The 17,163-nt window shown below is 35.3% G+C and overlaps 1 long non-coding RNA gene across 1 annotated transcript in view; it reads left to right on the top strand.

Annotated features, from left to right (window-relative positions):
- LOC136569890 (uncharacterized) overlaps positions 1–17,163 on the top strand; it is a 341,210-nt gene that overhangs the window by 188,266 nt on the left and 135,781 nt on the right. Inside the window, exon 2 of the long non-coding RNA XR_010785490.1 lies at positions 9,918–9,964. This is a non-coding gene — a long non-coding RNA (uncharacterized lncRNA). The remainder of the gene's footprint in view (positions 1–9,917; positions 9,965–17,163) is intronic.

Here is a 17,163-nt window from a genome sequence, read left to right as displayed (position 1 = left end):
GAAAACCAGCATCCATCAAACATCTAAGACAGTTTATTAAATTTACAGTCTTGACCTACTACGACTTTGGAAAATTAAGCAGTATCTTAGTGGAACCGCTACTAACTAGTAATCAGAGACCCCTTTTTAATTAGCTGTGAAAGTATGCCTTTTCATAGCATATTAATCTTGAAACCAAGGTCATTTAAACTGTAATTTCTTGAACAGTATAAATCAGGAGCACACATTTTAAAAGGAAAAACAAACTAAATATATAATCAAAAGTAACATCCAGTAGTTACTGTTGGTTTCTTATCCATTAATTAAGAGAGGGTTTCCATCAAATTATAACATGAATCAGTTTTTCTAGATGGCTCATTAAAGGCTGGATTTTATTACATATTACATGCTTTATGCTTTTCACACAAACTTATTATATTGCTCAGAGAAGGTGATCTTTTAAAGCACATTAGACTAATGTTCCTGAAACTCCATCTAATGTAAGTTTTATTGAATTGCTGTAACTAAAAAGGTCACCTAATAATTTGTTCAGATAATGGATTTAGTGAAAGGAAAACAAAATGAATGGGTTACTGTAGTAACTCTGACCTTGAGATACATTTATAGTTACTGAGATTTATGAATTTAGCTACAAATGAAGAAACTAAAGAGCATTTGTTATAGTAGTACCATTTTTTAACAGTGGGTGTAATGCAAAGCAAATTAAACTTGTATTTGTTCCACTCTTGTGAGGTCTATTATATACAGTAATAGCTAATACCCTGGAGCAGCTCAGCAACATGGTTTTCTTAAGGTCACTATAGAAACATGCCAAAATTCACATCTTATAAAGTAGCTTCTTGTTCAAACAACTGGTCCTGACTTCCCCTCACTTGCATTTCCTCTCTCCCTCTTTCTTTCTCTGTGAAAAGGAGGGGGCAATAGTAGATCTTCACCAAGCAATAGTACATCTTCAACAATCATAGCTAAAATTGTAGTATACTCAGAATGCTACAGCAATGACACAGGAGAATACTAAAACAAACAAACAAAAAAAGTGATTTGCTCTGCTTCAGTGGGAAGTGGACAAGTTGCTTAATTCTCTCATTGTCCATCCTTCCCAATATAAATACCATAAATCAGTGTTGTCTTGTGTATCTGGATAATAGCTCTCTAGCAAGTACCACCTGTGGCAGAAAATGAAACAGGGCATGGCTGTTCTCAAAAGTATCCATTGGGCTCTATTCATGAATACTGTGAATAATCAATCAATCAATTATTAAAATATAGGCTTCCTGTTTCACATAAGTCAATGGCCTTATTTTAAAAAGATCTTTTTTTTTTTTTCCTAAACCTGAATGGCATGATAGAGAGTACAGAGGAATAAGAGAGATGTCCCACTGGTTCTGTAGTAATGCTTCAGGAATCCCACAAGAATTTTCCTCTCTGTGGCTTTTCTATACGATCTTCTAATATCATCAGCTTCTGTTTCCCCAAGAATGCAATTATAAAGGGATACTTTTCAACAACCCTGCATAAAAAATAATTTCCAAAAACTAGTCATAACTTTCACTCTTAAAAAGGAAAATATCATCATTTCCAAAGTACCTTAGTAACCAAGAGTTACAGTTTTCACACTAAAGTTTTGTTTGATTGGTAATGCAATGTACTCAAGAGGTGTGAAAGGAAACAACAGATAGAAGAAAATTGAAGGTAGAATTGAAATTTAGTTATAAATATTTACAAGTGACTGCCATAGGGTTCTTAAAAATACCATTGAAATAATTACTTAATTCTCTGTGTTTGAGTTTGAGTCAAAAATAGGTGCCCTCCTGGTAGAATTATTTAATTCAATACAATTAATGGGTCTACTGTACGCTTACTGGGTGAAATTGTGACATTTAGATGTCATGGTTTAATGATCTCTTTCCATCTTAAATTTTATGAATCCTTTAGAACAGTCATTTATTGTTTGAATATTGAAAAACAAAATATGAAAGAGGTACATTAAGCTTGTGTAAGGTAGGGGTTGTTTTCTGGGAGAGAACAGCTAATCAGAGATGTTGAATGTATTTTACAGCTTACTTTTTAAATACACAAAACTGGATTTAATCCTTAAATAGGAAATGTTTCTTTTTTTCTCTTTTTTTTTCCCATAAGAGTTAATCGCTAGAGATCTAGAGGTAATGGGAAAGCTTATCAATTACAGCAGCTATAAAGACATGAACAGTTGAGTGTAGTTATGGAGTTACCAAAAGACTCTTTTAGCTAATTTTTCAAAATGCAACACTAAAGATTGACAAAAGCTGCCTGGCTTTCCTCCTGGGTTTTATGACTTTGAACAGCTGTTTGGCAGATGGGTACTTGTAGTATAAATTCATGATACACCTGTGCTTTTCCTGATGAAAGCACTTGCTGTCTTGGCTTCTTGGATCTTGTAAAGTGGGAACCACAGCATGAACCTCACTGCAGGGTCGGGCTTGAGAGAATCTTAAGGGTAAGGCAATCCTTTAGCACATTAATTTTGTTTCTACTTCAGACCTGTGCAGCCTTATGGTTCTTTTTGAACATCCACACTAGGAAATGGAATGGAGAACAAGGTTTTCTCCTATCTGTGCTGGGACAAATGTGATTTTCTTTTGGCAGTAAGCTTGGTCAGTGTTGCGATGTTGCACATCAATGCCTGTCCCCAGCTCACGTCCTGGAAACAGCTGAGCCAAGGAAGCAGAGAGAAACACATGGGCTAATTTAAGAAAAATTAGCCCATGGTCATTTCTGGGTGCCTGTGGTATCTGAGACAGCTTTGAAAGCAAACTCATGTCTTACTATGCTTTACTGGATCTGCAGTCCAAATGTGCCTCAGGTCTCTAGTTGCTCTCCTGCTCTTAGAAAAATGCCAAGTATTCAAGGTGAGATTTTTTCTCTTATCTTCTGTCTTTAAACTGACAGACAGACTTGCACAGACATTTCAGCAAAAGCCCCCAGTTACCATAATGACAATGAAGAGGAGGATTATTAGATCATCAACAATAAAAAAAATACCTTCTTACGGACAGGAAAGGATGGGTATATGTATTGGATGGTCAGGGGAAAATATCAAAAGGGACCAATTATTTTCTTTTTCTTACATAAAATAAGCAGGCTCCAAGATACATAAGTCATAAGATACAAGGTCAGGCAAACTTGGGATCTTCAAGGTTGTGAAGTGAGTTACCCTCTCCTGGAAACAAGGGCATTGTACACGCAGCACTGACAAGCTTGTGTGAAGAGCATAACATGTCAATTAGACATGTATCCCAAAGCATCAGGAAAAAAAAAAAAAGGCAAAAAACCAAAAAACGCTGAAGTCATCAAGCACCAAATACATCTGCTAAAGTTTTATACTGCCATAAGAAGCAAGCTCTGGAAATAGCTAGGTTGGAGAATTAATCAGAAAAATACCTCACTACATGCACCAGGCCTTACTGCTGAGCAAACATTTTCATTTTTAGCTATTTGTATCTTTTACTTGCATGCTTGCAAAAGAGGGAGGAAAGAGGTGTAAAAAACATTTCCATTAGCAAGCTAACATCTGCTTCAAGGCACAAAACCGGAATTAGTGCATGAAAGAACTAAAATTCTAATGAAACAACTAGTAAAAGGATAAAAAAATCTATGTCAAGCTGTATTTTAAGTATTTTTAAATGTTTTTGATAATGACAGATAACTTTTGCTGAAGAGGTTATCACAAAAACTGTTAAAGTGTCTTATGTGGGATAATAGTTGGTTACTGTATTAAGGGCTTCAAAATAACCAACAGTGTTTCTGAGGAAAACAAAACCAGCACTTTTCTTTTTTCCCCTTTATTTCTTTTTCTTTTCTTTTCTTTCCTTTTTTTTTTTCTTTCCAGATAAAAAATAAGTAAATGTAAGACATTAGAAAGCTTTCAGCAGTCCACATGTATTTGCATCTGCTGCCTTGCACGAGGTGCAGCTGCTTTTCCAGGTTGGGAAATGTGGTAGAGAGATTCCAAATAAAAGTGGGAACAGATTTGTGTAAGCACAAGGTGAGAACAATCTAAATAAGGATTAGGTAGGTAAGCTCTGAAAGTGCCTGTTTCTTGCCAGTGCCAGTGATGGAGGCTCAAGTGATTATCCCAAATGCAGGTGTCTTCTCTAAGGGCATCAAAAGCAAAGTGAGATAAACCCCACTGTATGCATCATAGCACAGGGTGTAAGTGGCTTTAACAATCTGTTCCATGTCAGCTGGGGGCTGCTGCCACTGCCTTAATCAGCTGCCCTGGTTAAGGGGACAATGTCACCCCAACCCCCAATTCAATGGAGAAGGGGAAGGGAATGTCTGCTTGGAGATCCATGTCTACAAATATTTGCATGTCAACACACAAGCAAATCTAAGGGAGATTTGGCCAGATATGATGTCATGATTTAAGATGATCTGAATTTCTGTGTTTTCAGACACTTTTGTGCCTTGATGAGGTGCTGTTCCTTAAGCAGGTCTCATCACGTTACTTTGCCTTTTTCTTCCACTCTCATAAGCTATTCCTTATGAGCTCATAGGAGCTAAACAGAAATAATTTCTGCATCAAATCAGATATTTTATCATACATCTTGTGGACAGCTGATTCTCATTTTGTATTTCCTCGTTCTTGCTGTAGTCCTAAAAAATCCTAAGTTTAAAATATTTTATTCTTGTGTTAGTAAATGCAAATAATATATTTTATGTGATTTCGTCTTACTAAACATTTCTGTCTAAGAAATTTCTTAGCTGATGTTTTGATTTGAAAAACATGGCAAGCTGTTGACTGAAGGAATCACAGCAAAACTTGCAATATGCTGCTAAAGACTGAAAAAAACCACTGTCTATACCAGCATAATATCTCGATTTGGTCAGATGCATCCTCACCCTAAATAACTTTTACTTATAAATGGAGATTTAATGGAAACATTCAAAGCCAGGCTGGATGGGTCTTTGAGCAAGGTGTCCCTGCCCATGGCAGGGGGATTAGAATTAGATGATCTTTAAGGTCCCTTCCAACCCAAAACCATTTCATGATTGCATCAATCTGTGAATGCCAAAGTTCCTCAAATGCCACTTTGGTTATTGCCAGCATATGGATTGCAGGCACCTAAAAACTTGGGTTTTTTAATATTCAGGTGTAGTTTTGGCAAAACAAGTATATCTTACCTGTGACAGAATATTGGAAGCTTGTTCCTATAGTTATACTGGCCTCTCCTGAGGGCTGCTGGGTGGTGGCTGCCAATGCCAGTGCCCTGTGAAGCAGCTTGGTGTCATGGGACTGAGGTCATACATGAGAAGTCTGATTTAATCTGTAGGGTTTTTTTCTGTATTTTTGCACAGCAATTAAAATTTCAGCAAAATTCAGGGCTAGACACCATTTCCCCCCTCTGAAATTAGAGGTTTTTGTTAAAAAAATTTATCATTATTCCAAATTATCTAGTAATGGGCTGACAATTATGTGTGTTCAAAGTAATATGTAGAAATCCTCCTTTTACTCATTATGTGTGGCTACTTTTGCATTTTAGTTTTACATATATGTGCTTCTATAGCATTGAAAGCCTACCATAGGCTTACATCAGAATCATTAATTGTCTGATTAGTACTAATTAGTTATTCTGTTCAGCAGAGATGGTTATTCAGTCTTAATCCAAATAACTATTGTAGTGGAATATCCATGTCCCTTTGCTGACAAATGGACCAAGGCTTCCTCACTTTTCCTACATGGTTTTATGACCACATCTATTGCACTATCCTTATGAAAATGCCTACAATTTATTTTCATCTAGACACTTAATGCTCCCTTGCAAACACATGGTAGAACATGGAAGAAAAGTGAGATCTGTGTATTTTGAGGTAGAATCAATCATGTCGTATTAACCATATAAATGTTAGGGGTCTTGTCTAAGCCAGTCATGAGGCCAGCTAAGTGAGACACGATTGCTCAGACAGTCCTTCATTTATCTTAATTGTCTATTTTAGGATTGAATGAATCTGGAATTGATTGTCTCTCTCCATCACTCATAGAAAGAAATTAGAAGCCTAATTTAGACTAAGAGCCTAAGTTTTCTGTGACTAAATGTAGATAAAATGAATCCCAGCCCTGTGGTCCCATATTGCAAATGGATACTCTCTAGATTACGTAGTTCGAAAAGTGAATGATTACTCAAAATTACTTAGAATTTCAGAATAATCAAATGAACAGATCTTTTATTCTTACACCCACATAAAAGACTGGAGGAGTGATGTGAGACCATCAATAATTGGTTTATGCAGGAAAAAAAAAAAGCATGTGCAAAAATAACTGCAATTCTTTACCCTTGTTTGTCTGTGAACTGGCTGAGGCTCAGGGAGCATAATTCAGGATTTTCATGGTATTTATGCACAAGGAAAATGATCCAAGGTTGTATCAGCAAACTGAAATTCAGTATATCCTAAATGTTACCCCCCTGATTTCTTAATAAAAATGTTTCTTATGTATGGGTAATTAAGTTATGTATGGGTAATTAAGTAAAGCATGGGTAATTAACCTATGCTGTGGTGCTGGTGTTACAACAATACATTTTTTGAAGTGCATTTTTGTGGTGTTACAACAATACATTTTTTAGTACCAGGGCATGACTGACACATCATTTGAAGTTGCTGTATTTCCACCTTTTCAACAGACCCTTGCATGTGGATGCCTCTAAAATATCCTTTGTAATTTGTTATACTAAGTGTGGTCACTCCTGCCAGCTGGCTTTTTCCTCATCATTGCAATGATTGAAGTGCAACTTTCTCTATTTTCACCTTCTTCATAACACATTTTTAATGTGGCTACTGTTTTATTTAAGCAATTTGTGTGTCATCATTATGTAAATTAAATCTTCTTTAGCTTTAACATAGACTGTTTCAGTAATTGTTAATTTAAGGGGAGAACATGTTTTCCATCATTCCTGGTGAAACATCAGTATTTATTCCTGCAGAAGGGCATAAAGGAGATTGCATTTTTTTTTTTTTGGATATCTCAATAAAGCTTTTATCTATGAAAAGACAGGATGCAAATCACAACTATCATTATATGTGAGAATAAAGAATGCAATACAGAAGTGAAAGAAAAGGTGAGGTGAAGATTCACATCTTCTTTTCTCCGAGTTACATTTAATTATAAAAAACAATCCAGAGGTACTTCAGAAAACATTCTTTCCATGGGCTTGCTGTACACTCACCTAAATAGGTTCGTTACAATCTGACAGTGGAAGCTAATTTGCCACTCAAAAGAATTTCTACTTTTTTTTTTGGCCTCAATCATGCTTATAAGAGTTCAAAAGAGTCAGAGAGAGAAAACACTGGACATTTAACCACTTCTTGGGTAACAGCACTATTCCATTAAACCTTATATGTTTGGGGTTTTTTTGCCTTACTTTTGAATACTCCATGCTTTTTGGGAAATATTTCACAACATAAACCAGCTGGCATGGAATCATTAGGATTCAATAAGACCTCCAAGATCCAGTGCAACCTTCAGCTGAATACCACCATGTTCTCTAAAACATATCACAAAGTACCACATCCACTCCTTTTTTGAACACTTACAGGGATGGTGACTCCACCACTTCCTTGAGCAGCCTATTCCAAAACTTTTCTTTTGGAATAGGCTCTTTTCAGTGAAGAAATTTTCCCTTATTTCCAGCCTGAACCTATCCTAGTGCAACTTGGGACCATTTCCCCTTGTCCTAGTTGCTTGGGAGAAGAGGCTGACCCCCATCTTGACACAAACATCTGTCAGGAAGTTGCAGAGGCAATAAATTCATCAAAACCATTTATTTTTCTGAATTTCTGTGTAGACTGGATCTTTTCTGCCTTTCATGTCTCCATTCACACCTGTTCTGTTGTGTTTGATAGTTCTTCCCTCTGATAGATGCTATTCCTATCCCATTATTTTCAATGTGTGGTTAGCCATGCTGAAGTAAGTAGCAGTTTTCATTGTAAATAGCTGTGTAGTGAAGGTATATTTAGACAATTGCTTGGTGTGAGTTGCAGAAAAAAACAGACTAATAATGACACACATCCATAACCATCTCTTGAGCAGATGTATCTTCAGAGTAGGTTTTGAAATCAAAACATAATGGATAGCAGGAATAAACAAAACAGAAACATATCAAACTCCTCAGACTGATGTCCTTAAATTTGTTGTCTCTGATCCTGAAAAGAATAAGCCATCACTAGTAATAATTAAATAAAATTTAGCTCTAGCATTGATACAGAGGTGAGAAAACCCCAAATTATTTACATGGATTTATTTTGTTTATTTGGCTGTTTTTATGATGTAATCGGCTTGTTTGAAGCAAAGGATCTGTAAAAAGATTGAAAACAGACAGTTTAAGTAGCTTTATTTGACATTCTTATCCCACAGAGCCTCTTACTAGAAGTGCAATCTAATTCATTAAAGTTCTGAACCACACAAGCATAAAATGATGTTGGAATAAAATCCCATAATACTTACTAGTGTTTGTAAATGAGTAATGCTGTTAGGAATGCTTCCTGTCATTATCTGCTTGTGAAGGAGGCTGAGTGGGATTTCTTCAGATAAAGTATTAAGCCTCTCCACACAGACTACAGGTCTGATGTAGTGAGTGGTATTAAAGGAAAACAGAGCTGAGATTACTTTCTGTGGAGTGCCATTTTTTACTGTTGTCTCTATTTAAAGTATCATAATGGCTTTAGTGACCGTTTCTTAAACCCCTGTATGCAGAACATTTCATCTTCTTGTATAAAAGCCTTTATACTCTAAAATAATGGGTTTGAAGAATCTTATTTGTCCATTGTGTTTACAAGTAATTGGCATTTTAGTCCGATAACTTTAGCATTTTCACTGCTCTCATTAAATTTGTTTCAGTTAATTTAAATATTTCAGTGCAGCTTAAAGCCATGTTGAATTTAGCTTTAATTTCTCATGTGACACATCAAATTTGGTGTTGATCAGTTTTTTGAAAGACCAACTGAAAAAACAGGGAAATAGCTCAATTCTATCTTCAATTTGAGCACTACTAATGCACTAATGCCCACCAAATTAATGATATCTTATTTTAATAATTAGGTGAAAAGAGAATACATTTTAATAATTACATAAAAAGAGACCCAGTACCTTCACATATACCATATAGGCTAGGAATATCATACTTGGTTAGTATAAATATTTATTTTATTGGTCAGAATTGAATTGTAACCAAATATGCCATATTTCAGAAAATAGGTAAACATCTTGATTTCATGTTTTCTTATCACTGAATATATTATAATATTTTTAGTGTATCATGGTTCCTCATTTATGGCAAAATTCTATCTACAATAAAATATTTCTTTTCTAAAGAACCTACAGTTTAGGTATTGTTTATTGTTCTCAAAACCAGGACTTGTCCCTTCAACTGTTACAGCCACTCTTTTATAAACTTTTGTATCAGTTCACTGGCTTTCATTTCACAAGAACAAGACCAAAAAAGTTTTAACCATATTTAATATCTTCTTGTTCAATTTGCCTGATAAATAAAAGCTAAAGAGTAGAAATTTCTTCAAAATATCTGACTTGCTCTGTTGTGTTATTTAAGGAAATTTGCCAATTATCATGAAAATACCTTATAGTAATATAAAAAAAAATTAATTGTGTAGTTTTCCAATAGTTTAAAAAAATCCAGCCTGTATATCATAAAGGCATCTACAGAAAATGTAAGAATACAAAACCATGAATTTATGCACTCATACTTGCTCTGAGATGCTCTTCTGGTGTAAATCTCTGCCATCACAGAGAACTTGAGAAACTGCACTGATCTGCTGGAGGTGACTCCAGTGACCTGAGGCATCTGATTCACTGATACCCTCATCTGACTCCTACATTGCTGTATAAAGCAACTGAGACAAATCTTTCTGCTTTCTCTTTTCGCCAGGCCCCAGCTGCTGTTAAGACTGGCAAGAAAATATTACTGACAGATTGGTAAGTCCTTTTTTTAAGTTATGATAGTTTATATTTTCAATTTGTTTTGTTTTAATGCTTTTCTTGGATTGTTAAGACCATCATAACACACAGTTTAATTCAAACTAATTATTTGATTCATTGTAATTCTGGCAGAACTTTCAATTAGGGTTTCAAAAACAAATCTTGCAAATTTGTAAGATTGTATAGGGTTTCAATAGGGTTTCAAAAACAAAAATTGCAAATGGGTGTTCATATTGAAGGAAAGTGATTTAGCTTTTACCATTTTCTTTTACAACATAACTTGGTTTTAAGTCAACTGAAAAAGTCTCTGAACACGTTGGAGATTAGGCAACAACTTTTCTCAGTGGTGTGGTTCATCTGTCATTCCTAAAACTCCTACTCTCTGGTGGCAGAAGGATATGTGATTTCAAAGGTACAGTACATACACAGAATATCAAATCTGATGTGTTTGAGAGAAGTTGTCAGGGTATCAGGGTGTTTTTCAGGAGCAGGTTCTCTTCCATCCCAGTCGAAGGAATGCTTCTATCAACTTCTGTGGTGGCTGGGTCCTTCTGCTTTGAAGTTGACACAAAAAAGTTCCTGAGTTAATGTAGTTATTTGTTATATTCAAACTATTCATATTATCTCCACTAAACATTTTTCAAGTGGAGTTAGCCCTGAAGGATTTAGCCATTTATCTCCATACAGTTTTACTCTTACATTGTATGTTGATGTAATGAAAAATAGACCATCAAATTGATATTTTATTATATGATAGAAGCAATCTTTAAAACACTTAGCTAATAACATATCTAATAAATGAGTGTCCACAAATATATGAACCCAATTATTTCTGCAGGTCAATATAAAATACAGTATGTTACCATTCCCTAGTACAAAACTAGTTATATTAAGCTGCTCTTGTACTTATAACTCGAGGTATCCATCATTTCAAGACATTAATTAAAAAAAAAAAAAAAAAACAAAAAACATGCTTTGTAAGGAGAATCCACCAAATCAGTTGCCTATGAGTTCTTGATAAAATATTTGCATTAAAAAGCATTATGTGATTTTACTGTGAAAAATTTATTCTCTAGTAAATAGATTTTATAGAAGCAAAACAGATGCAACATGTTTTACAAAAAACTTGGATCTAGTTCTATGAAATTCCCACCACTGAGGAGTATTTTTATTTGAAATTTTATTGTTTTATTGACCATTTTAGAGCTCTTTTAGTAGTGAAATGATAGGTGAAGCAAGTCAACCAAATCAATGGAATAAAATTATATACATGTTAAAAAATACACTAAGGTGAAAAGGAAAGTAAAATAGATGTCTCTATTAATGCACACAGAAATGCCATCAGGAAGATGCTCATTTTGTAATTTTTTCCCTTAAGTTTTGCATCTCTACAGAGGAAGATTGCAATCTTAAACTCATCTTGAGGAAAGATTATGTTTATTTGAAAATATTAAATGTTAACAAGAATGAGTCCTCCCCATGTACTTTTATGTGTTGTTGTTCTGGTTTTCTGAAGCAATCATTATGATTGAGCTGTACCATAGAGTTGAATAGAAGAATTTTTTGTCTTACACTGTGTACAGACCTAGAGCTGGCAAGCATTTTCCCTTGTGGCAGTCCCAGGTGAGCAGAATCCTATTTTCTATGCTGAGGTGGCAGCTGTAGGAAATGTCACAGTTCATTTTGGGAAAATCACACCACTGACCAGAAATCAAATCAAGCAGCGAATAAATATAGTGTTATTGGCTTGTTCTCTGCCTCTGCAGACTACACTGTATTCACCTTCACTTTATAGGCAGGTACTGGGTCCCAGTGCAGCTGTGGTACCTATGCATGAGGAAGCTGGAAAACAATTTTTGAAAGACTTTAGGAAGGAACAGAAAATATGGCCAGAGTAAGAAGGTTCCTTTGAAAAAAGTGATGTTTATGTAGGAACATTACTCCTTACTCTTGTTGAACAACTTTTAGGACCTGGTTTAGAAGGTGTCGAAACTAGATGCCACAGATCATCTCCCCTAACACTGTTTTCATCCAGAATAATTTAGAGAAATCTGTGGCAGAGCATTATCCTGGTTCTACAACCTCTTCTTGCCAAATTAGATTTTATGATCCATCTGTGTAACTAAACTAGAAAGGACCTAGATTGTGTCATATGCTTTGTCTTGCATTTTGTGCTTCCAACAAACATCCACCATGGTCTGAAGAACATTATAAACCACAGGTTACTCTAACCTGGAAGCATGATTGAAATTATTCTGTTTTACCACAGAAAATAATTCAGCTGCATGGAGAAACGTGCTGTGCAGTCTGGCCTCAGTAGTTACAAGCAGCCATTGATCATTGTTTAAGTGATGGAGATGTACCCATAGGTATGGATTTAGAGAAAGGTTCAGAGCCTGATTCTAGCCCTTGCTGTTTCAAACATTTCTATTATAGCTCTGCTCAAATAGTTTTAATGGTAGCATTTGGATAAAAATTATTGTAGAGCTCTGCAATAATTTTGGCGTAACTAGGTAACCATTTCAGATTTTATCTCATTAATTTTTGTAGAGTTGCTGTATGCTACTGCTCATGTCAGTTCTTGAAGCAGAAAAAGGCTATTTCATATGATAAGTTAAGCCTGAATTCATTTTAACTAACATAGAAATCCTAAGTGAAGAGTAAGCTCTTTTCTTAGCTAGTTTTACCTACTTAGCCTTGCAAAAAAACATCTCCAGAGGACAATTCATTCTACCTCTGACATGAATGACACTGGAATTGTCTCTCACTCCTCACTGGCATTCAGATAAATAGAATGATTCTGAATACTTCAACTAGAACTGCTCCAAAACCTGACATGGTGATTTGCTGTATTTAAGCACATCAGTATATTCATAAATACTTTCTGTTTCTCATTTTCTATTTGACCATTATTAGCTTTGTTCACTTTTTTAAGGCATTTGAAAGTTCAGGTTGGAACAGAAACTTGTGTATTGTCTCAAATTGGATTGATTTTCAAGAATTATATTTATTTCCTCATTTTGTGTAAAGGGTCAGTGTCTGTGTTTTCTTCAGATGACTTAACAACTGCTAAGCACTTTTTGATATCATACTGTAGTAATTCACCATATGCAATGTGAAAAAAGAAAAATAAGTTTTTGAAACACCACTGATAGAATTTCAACATACAGTATTAGAAAATATTTGCACATCAAGAAAACACTAAAATTTGCAACTGTTTCTACTGGGAGGCTTAGAATTTTATAGTCTTCTGTGATATTTTTCAGAAACAGAGGGAACTACTGTTGTGATCATGATGAGTCCTAATTTTCCTATATTAACCTTGGACCATCCAGGTCCAGTGTTCTGTCTGTTTTTAAATTATTTTGTCCACTAAAGTATATTCTACATCTCTATCTCTCATTAACATTTGCCAATCTTTTGTTCAGTTTTTGTCCCTTCGGTGAAAGCCTTGAGCAGTTTCATTGCTAACAATTCAAAATAATAACATTTTAGTGTAGATAATTCCCAAATGAGTAAACAGAAACTCAGGCACCCAATTAAAGAAATTCAGATGGGCAGAAACTTCTGGAGATAATCTGTCCCAAACCTGTACTTAGCTCAGACTATCTTCAAGGACAAGTTTGATTTCTCAGTATTTTGTTTAGGTGAGTTTTGCTTATCTTCAGGGATGGAGATAAGGCAACCTGGGCAAACTTTTCCAGTATTTCATCACTCTAATTATACACTGTTTTTTCCTCATAGTTAATTGAAATTTCTGTGCTTCACCTTGTTGATATTGCCTATTCCTCTTCCACTGTATATCTTTAGGCAGAATCTGATTCCACTTTCTTCATAAACACAGTGAATACCACTCCCATTCTCTATAACCTAGATATCAAAATAGTTACCACAAGCAGCTTTGAAATGCTTTTTCCAGGAAAAGTGCTATCTCTAAAATAAGATATACATGCAGAGATTTTATTTATAAGTGGAATGAGGTGATTTTCTGATACATCTGCAAGAACCATTGAACAGGAGTTATGGGTGATGAAACTGATGAGGGATGATAGTCATACCTTATTTTAACCTGCTAAAAAAAGCAACATTGAAAAATTATCAAGTCAATATTACAACATACAACTTTCTGATTCTCAAGAGGACTTTATAAAGTTGTCAGCCCTACAGAGTGCATTCAGGAAGAAAAATATAATAATCAGTAAGCAACTCAGAAGAGACAGGTTCAGTGCCGTGTGTGCATTTGTAAATCTATGTTAGTGGCGGAAATAGATTTTATATCCTGCTGCTTCTTTGTTACATCTACAAACACTAGTGGAAAAAGAGTAGTTGTTAGGAGTGTCTGACCTAAAAAGTGCGGCTGATGAATGCTGAGTCTTGTCCATGAAAAGCAGCAGCAAGCAAGTCTATTGATCAATATACATGAAATATTGTTTACAGTGCAAAGCGGAATAATATATTTTGTAAAAGAGAAAATACCAGCTTTATCTGGTGCACTTATTGCACTAATTTCAAAGAAGCAAGGATAATTCATGTGCAGATGCAAGCTGCATTTGGATAATATGATGATCTACTAAAACTTCATTTTTGGGGCAGAGCTCTTTGAGGTAGTGTCTCTGTCCCAGCTTTCTAGGGCTGAAGTCATCATAAGGCCCCAAGATAGGTCCTTTGCACCTTATTTTGATAAGGTAGCTGAGTATGATATTTGAGATAAATACTCCTCAAATCGAAATCATTATTTCCCTGCTTCTCTCTAGATAACTTGAAAGATCAGGGATTTTGAAAGACAGCTCTGGTCTTTCTAAATATTGTGACATCAGAAAAGTTCTCTGGGTGAATGTCGGTCTGGGTGATTGATATTTGTCCAGAATCCATTGTCATTTAAAAAACAGTGAAGTTCACAGCGTGTTCTAAAAATGCCTTCCTTTTCTGTAAAAACCCTAAAATGTAAATATAAATAATATTTATGAATTTAGGATCTAGTCCAGAGACATTCTATGAAACAGCTAAGTAAACTCTCCTGTTTGCTATATACATATTTAATTTGAAATGGGAATTTAGCATGCTGAGAATACAATTCAGAGAACATTAAAATTCAAGCTGCTGTTCTGTATTCAATACTCTACATGCACACTGAGGTCCAGAAAAACTACACAGTATTTGTGTAATCTCTTCTGAAGTTGATCAATTTATGCAAATTGCCAAGATAAGACAACCTGTTGTGAGAAAGTGCAAAATGATTTCCCTCGTGCTTGGTAACTGTGGTTGGCCCTTGGGATGTTTTTTTGTGGTGAGTTGTTTTTGTATGGAAATTTATCTTTTTCTTTCCCCCCCCCTCTCAGCAGATTCCTTAGGAAACCTAAATTAGGAGTAGAGAATATTGTATTACAGAAATCCTATTTGAATGTAGGGTCTTAGTATCTCATTAAGTAATAAGTTCTCAAGAGGAGACAACCAGTGGGAACTCAAAGACAAAATTACTTGCCTGAGATTAATAGGATAGAGACCAGAGGATGCTCAAAACTCCTGAGTCCTAGTCCCAGCTGCTGCTGCCTTTCATGCTGTTTCACTTTCAGTTGCACAACCAGGAATCTTCATGACTTATGCCTCTAATACATTGGGGAAAGTTTTGTAAAACGGGAAAGAGAATTAGGAACAACCACAAACTGAAAAGGAAACAATTTTATTATGGATGGCTTTTGGATATCCAGCAGGAGGTAGGCTTCCACACAATAAGGTTTTGAATAAAATTTGAAATCATCTGTAAGTCACCATTATTCATACACTCTTAATGAGTATAATTTATGATAAGGCACAATGACACAGCACGAGGGATGTTGCCTAAGGCAGCAACAAGCCTTGAGATGCTCAAGTAACAAGGTAATTGTGGTGCAGCTCATACAGTGTTTGTGATGACAAATCCTAATCTGCTTTGATTGTCCTGTGCTATGAAAGAACAAAGCTACATTGAAATGATAGACCCACAAGCCATTTTGATTATAAGTCTTGTGTGTTTTTTCACATTTTGTCCATAACTTCTTTTATGTCTGTTTGAAAGAGCCACAAGAACATATTTCCAGTAATAGTTATATTTTATCTGTGTTTAAAGTTGTTTGGTGCCTAGTATTATACCTCTAATATGGAAATAAATTGAGGAAAGAGTTTTTTTTCCTGGTGGCTTATTTTTAATTCTTCCCCTGTGGTCTTTCTCCACCCTGTGATTTTTGATTTAGAACAGATCTCTGAATAATGTCCATGCTATAAAAGTAACCCAGAAATCCTGGTCCATTGGTTACCCTGCACAAGAGGAGCTATAATTACAAAGTCCAGGATGAGCACTGCTCACTATCTAGAGACATAAAATCCCTCTTAAACTATAGAAAATATATTAGTACCTGAAGGAAAACATACCATACTCTAATCCATTTTTATGAGCTCCAGATAGAGGTAACCACACTACTTCATGGTCAAACCTGAATTCAAAAAAAGTTGCTTAGAAAGTCCCTGAAGTGGGAGATGGGTCCAAAAACCTTGCTGAAGACAAAGTAGATGACAGCCAGTGCTCTCTCCTTAGCCAGAGATCCTGACATTTTTCATAGAAGGCAATTGTTGGATCAGCTCTGAGTTATCTTTCACAAATCTATGCTGGCTGCTCCTGATCACTTCCTCCTTTATGTACACTGAAATGTGTTCCATGACTGACCTTCGTGGCTTTTCCAAGGACTGGGGTAAGGCTGACCAGTTAGTGGTTCCTTCCACTGTCTTTTCAACCTCTCTTGAGGCTGGGTGCAGCTTTTGCCTTTGACTATTTTTTTAAAGGTAGAATCGTAGAATCATTAAGGTTGGAAAAGACCTTTAAGATCATCAAGTCCAACCATCAAACTAGTACCACCAAGATGTTCACCATTAAACCATGTCCTCCATATCAACACTTTTTTTGAATAATTCCAGGAATGGAATTGCTACCACTTCACATGGCAATCTTTTCCAATGCTTTACAACCCTACCTCTGATCTCTTTAGTGAGTTGAATAAGGTACTAAACTTGAAAGAAAAGACAAGAAATTGATTTTTAAATGGCTGTTTTGATATTTTTTAGCTTATTTCCAAAAACTTTCAATATGTATAATTTGTACAATTATTTAAATTGATTCTTTAGTTATGATGACTTAGCTAGGATGGTATGAAAAGCATCCAAGA

This window comes from Molothrus aeneus, chromosome 2 (genome assembly GCF_037042795.1).
Source record: "Molothrus aeneus isolate 106 chromosome 2, BPBGC_Maene_1.0, whole genome shotgun sequence".
NCBI lineage: Eukaryota > Metazoa > Chordata > Aves > Passeriformes > Icteridae > Molothrus > Molothrus aeneus.
This window is presented reverse-complemented; position numbering and strand designations above follow the sequence as displayed.